The sequence below is a fragment of the Herpailurus yagouaroundi genome, unplaced genomic scaffold, assembly GCF_014898765.1.
Source record: "Herpailurus yagouaroundi ecotype Mexico unplaced genomic scaffold, PumYag 77, whole genome shotgun sequence".
Classification (NCBI taxonomy): Eukaryota; Metazoa; Chordata; class Mammalia; order Carnivora; family Felidae; genus Herpailurus; species Herpailurus yagouaroundi.
In genome coordinates this window covers 2,400,085-2,405,629 of record NW_024412388.1, presented here as the reverse complement: position 1 = coordinate 2,405,629, position 5,545 = coordinate 2,400,085, and positions in this window count along the sequence as shown.

Sequence of the window (5,545 nt, the reverse complement as noted above, 5' to 3'; positions counted from 1 at the left end):
CAGGGGACCCTCCAAACAAGGCCCCGAGGCTTCGCAAGGTCGCCCCAAGGCTCAGAGCCAAGGCCCAGGCCCAAGTGGGTGACCGGGGCCCCTCACAGGAGAGAGCTCGCCAGACCCCCACACCCAGGTGGAAACACCCCCGAGGTCCATCGTCCTCACACTTTAGACAGAGAAACAAAGAGAGACAGAGAGACAGAGACAGAAAGACAGACCAAGAGGCCAGCAAGAGGGCTTCTCGGTATGAACTGCCCCAGGAACGCATTCAGAGGCCGCCCAGCTCAGTGTCCGGGTGACAGGACCCTCTTTCTGGGTGACAGGACTGCACCCCTAGGATGGCAGCTCCTCCTCACACACACCCCGCCCCCACAAGGCCATGTGGATTCGTTCTGTGCCTGTCTCCCGTCCCACGGGCCCCAAGTTCACTTCGCAATCAGCCTCAGAGCCGGGCCCGGAGTGCTCTGAAAGCCCCATGGGGCTGCGGGACATCACCTGTTCCCCAGCCCAGGCTTCCACTCAGTTCTCTAGGGAACGAACTTGTTGTCATAAGTGAGGGCCTGAGCCCGGCACGCAGGCAGGAGGGGCCCGCGAGGCCCCCCCACCCCACCCCTGTCTCGTCCAGGGTCAGGTCGCTGCTCCCAGCCCTGCCCAGAAGCCCCATCTGCCGGGTCCCGCATCTGCCAAGGCCCCCGTGGCCACATCCCATCAGGTCCTGCCCCGCAGGTGCCGTGGCATCAGAAAAGGCGTCTGTGAACACGGTGTGCTCGTCTCCCGCGGCCGCCATAACCAGTTACCGCAGGTCTCACGGCTTCCAACAGGACGCACTTGTTCCCTTCCAGGTTCAGAGGTCATAGGTCAGGGTGATTCTGGAAGAGTCCTTGGCCTCCCAGGCCCCGGTTCCCACGGCACGACACAGAAAGGGTGCCCACACCATGGCTCGCAACGTGCAGGGCTTTTTGAACAGGCAGAGTTGCCCAAACGCAGACTGGCCTCCAGTCCCCAGGGGCGGTGACACGAGGCCATCTGCAGAGGCCAGGAGACTCTGACTTCTGGAGGCCACACTGGGGTCCTGCGAGCCCCTCGGGGCTCCAGCCTCTCACCCTGGTGTGGCAGCTCCCTTGCCGTCCAAGCGTCTGTGGTTCTGGGGTCAGGGGCATGTGTCCAGGTGTCCCCAGAGCCCTATGGGCCACACTCCATTACCACCCCAGCCTCCTGTCTGCTCAGTGTCTCCAACCTCAAGGCTAACGGGGCACCTATCAGCCCAGCACCGTCCCCGTCCCGGAGCAGAACCCCAACAGCAGAGCCCGGGGTGGGGGGGGGCCGTGGGACCGGCCACAACAGCCAACCCGTCCTCACCTTCGGGTCCTGCTCCCCAGGCCCTGTCATCCTCGGGCCCGTCTGCTGAGAAGAGGCCTCAAGGGGTTCCAAATGTGCGAAGCCCCCGTACAGGAGAAAAATAACCCTGCGACGGGCGTTTGGGTTCTAATAAGAAAGGATGATGTGAAACGAGCACTTTCGTTCCCACCGTCCCCCGGGTGATTTATAGGGACAGGCCCCATAATCAGAAACAAAATGTCTATTTTCGGCTCTGGGTTCTAACAAGTGAATATATTACAATAACTTGATTAAAAAAAATCAATGCACATCAATTCAATTTTCAAGTTAATTGCCTTGATCACACTGCAGCCTGAGGAGTCTGGCAGCAACATTATGCCTCTGATTTATGCAGAGCAAGCAGCCAATAGCTCACCCAGTGTCGTATTTGTTCCCACCAGGAAGTGATGAACTTGACAGCGAGAGCCGCCCCGCCCCACGCACCTCCCCTGGCAACAGGTGAGGCAGGTGAGGGCAGCCTCCGGCCGGGGTGGGGAGAGGGGGGTGGCAGGGGGGTCCTCAGGGTCCCCGGGGGCCGGAACGCTCATCAAGACCAGGACGGACGGAGGGTGCCCACCGGGCCGGCGGGGCAGAAACGGGCCCCGGGGCAGCGCCCCCACTCCAAAGCCTCGGTCTCCTCACCTCTGAGGTGACGGGCGATGATCCCAGGCAGCCGTGTGGACCCGAAGATACCACACACCATCACTTCGTGGCTGTTACCCCCTTACCGCTGTTATGACAACAACATTATTACAATTCCTAAATCGTTACACTTGTCCCTCTGCCAGGGAGTCGTGAAATTCAAACAAGCTAATGTATGTGAAATTACTGTCGAATTTACATATGCAAATTACCATCATCCCCGAAAGAGCTGCCAGGTGAGAGCCAAGTGTTCCCGACATACATATCCCCGCAAATCAGGTTTTCCCAGCAGGACACGGGTGCCACTTCTGCTGTCCTGGGGACAGGGCGGCCTCTCCCTTAAAGAGATATCTGCCGGCCGCCACCAGTGCCCCAGGGCTCGCGGTCTGCGGGTCCAGAAACAGGACAGAGACGCCCCTGACTGGCACAAGCCCGGCCCTCCCTTGGGCCCCCTCCACACAGCTGTCCAGACCCCGCGCCCCCACCCCCAGCTAATGGCGCTGTTCACACAAAGGGGGGACCGGGGTGCAAGAGAGAAGACAGGGCCTGGGACATCTTCCCCCCGGTCCCTAGAGGAGTCGCCTGGAGAAGCTGGCTTACCTGGCCCGGGGCAGCCGTTTCTGGGAACCCCACCAACCTCTCCCCGAGTGAGCAGAGGGGAGGCCCCAGCCAGGTGTGCATGTGTTTGTCGTGAGCCTGGAACAGCGTAGACGCTCCTCCTTGAACTGCCACCCACCTGCCATGTCACCCATGGAGACACAGACTCACGGGAGCCAGGTGGCAAGCAAGCTGAAGACCTGGGCTTTGGTGCCAGACCCATCTGCCTCCGAGGCCGCCGTCTGAACCGTGACATCGGACAGCCGGCCCTCAGGACAGTGGCCAGCGTGGGTCGCCCGCAAACCGAAATCGCCCCTCTGGGCTGGTTTGTCATCTGGGTAATCCTGAGCAGAGCCCCGGGGGCCGGCATCACTGAGGTAGGAGAACCCAGAGCTCTCATCAGCAGGGGAGGGGACACACCCTGGGGCAATGCTGAGCCCTCACCTCTGCCCTCTGCCCCCTGCCCTCCGTCCTCTGCCTCCAGGCCACAGAGAACCAGGAGCTGGACCACAGACTGGGCCCGTGCAGTCTGGGTGCATGATACGCTGATGGGAAAAGGGCTTCCTGCTTCCGGAGATCTGCTGGCCGTGACCCTGGGGTCTCCCTCTCCTCTGCCCCGCGGACCCCTGGCCCAGAAACCAGCAGCCCCAGCTGCCAGCACACATCCTGCCTCCACACAGCCAAACCGATCTGAATTTAATTGGCCGTTTGGAAGGAGCTCGGAACCCCAGTGGCAGACCTTTGTCCCGAGCACATTCAGTCTGAGCAGAACGGGCTTTTGCATAAGCGTCTTACATCTGACAGGTTAATTATTTATTAAGGGTAACGGGTTTAATCTAGACAGTTACTTCCAGGTGGATTCATCTCCAAGTCACTTGAGCTGGTGAAGAAGCCGCGCGCCCTGCCGGGCTCAGCACCAAACCTGCCAGTGCGCCCCGACCTTCCTGCAGGCCGGAATTAACAATGGCATCAAAGAGGAGAGAGACAACAATGCAGGAGGGTCACCTGTGAGGGTGCACAGCACAGCGTGTGGGACACAGAGGTGGGGGAGGGAAGGATAAAGGGGACGCAGGAGGGCAGGAGACGAGGAAGGGGTGACAAACAGAAAGCCGCGCTAAGAAATTTGGGTTATACCCTGAAAGCACTGGGATTTCAAACCGGAAGTGATGTTATTACAATGGGGGACATTTGGAAAAGGTTTTGAAGGATGGGTAGGAGTTCCCAAAAAGAAACATATGAAGGTCGGCGTCCAGGAGGGAGAGGCAGAATGCACAAATATGGGGGTTCGTTCATAAAAGAACCTGAAAGCCTCAGAGGGGACAGCACCATGGGGAAGTTCCCAGAGGAATGGCTGGAAAGGAGGCCGGACAGTGAGGGACACTGAATACCAGGTTCTGGAGCTCGGCTTCCCGCCTGCAGGCAGTGGGAAAGGAACAGAGGTGTGCATGGTGTGAGCTTTTCAGCTGGAGTTACACACTCATCTTCGTGTGTTAAAAAAAATGAAGCTAGTGGCCTCATGGGAAGTAAACTTGGCATTGGAGGCTGGGGGGTTCACACGTTGGTCTGGAAGAGACAAAAAGGGCCTGAGAACAAACTCTTTTTAATGTGTATCTTTCTATTCGATTTTTTTTCCCTTAATCACCGAAGTAACACAGAAAGAAACACAGAAGAAAATCAAAACCCCCCACAGTTCCTGCACCAGCAGTCACCGCCTTTGGTGTTGATTGTCTTTCCTTCCAGTCTTCGGTCTGCTGAATAAGACACGGCTTTTACAAAACGGGATCACACCGAACCCGAATGTATCGTAACCCATTTGTGCACTATTCTGGCCCTCGAATCTTGGTGCACATCTCTGATGGTTTTTCAGACTAAAAAAACCCCCACGGTGGAGTGGCTGGATCCTGGCGTGAGGATGGGGGGCAGCCATTGAAATGGCTGCTAAGCCACCTGAGGTTGGTTGAGGACCACTGCTCCTAAGTTTGTGAGGAGTCCCTCCATGTCTCAAGTCTCAGGGCCCCTCGCACCTGCTGTTCCCTGCCTGGAACGCTGCTCCCTGCCCCTTCACAGGGCTGGCTCCCCACTCTTCAAGTTTTGGCGACACTATTCCCAGCCATTCTAACTGCGTGGGTGCCCCCCTCCCCGCAAGCCCACCGCTGTCGTCTGCCCCAAACCCTCGCTTGTTTCTGCCTCCCGCCCCCCACCTCTCGCCCAGTATGTGAGCTGCAGGAAGTCTCATGCTTAGGGCTGAAACACAGCCCAGCACATAGTAGGGGCTCAGGCAAGATTTGGGAGGAGAATGATGGAGACAGTGGACAAGTGAGAAGGGCATTTGTCTTTTGTTCCTCCTGATTTTAAAGACATCTCTATATTACTGATTCCTTGCGTTTTTAAGAAAAAGTCTTGCTTTCCTGGAGCAATATTTCAGCCGCTCCGTCCCTGCCGAGGCTGGTGGCCAACCTGTGACAGTTGCCACGCACCCGGGGCGCCTCCACCCCATGTCCCCACCACCCTCCCTTTCCTCCTCCAAGAAAGCCTAACCCCTCTCCCAAGGCTCTGCCCCAAGCCCACCCTGTGAGCAGGGTCCGGGCCCCCGGGTCAGCCAAGGCTGCACAGCCCAGCAGGGTACCCCCACTCAGTCGGGCCACTGCCCTGGCCAGTTCCCTGCAAGCCGACCCCTGCACGTCTCTTCTGGAAGAGTCTGCAAGGCCAGACGCTGGGGAGGCTCCTCCGAGAAACCGATTTCGTCCAAACTCCGCAGGATGCTGTTCGTCTACAGCAGGTGCAATTCTGCGATGATACAGCACATGTGAGCAGTTAACTTTAGGAACTGACTTTAAAGCAAAGGAGACAGACAGAAGTCCCTCCTTGTGAGATAGTCTCCCAAAAGACAAGGCTCCAGGGCACAGTAGAGGCCTGCGGGGGGGGGGGGGGGGGG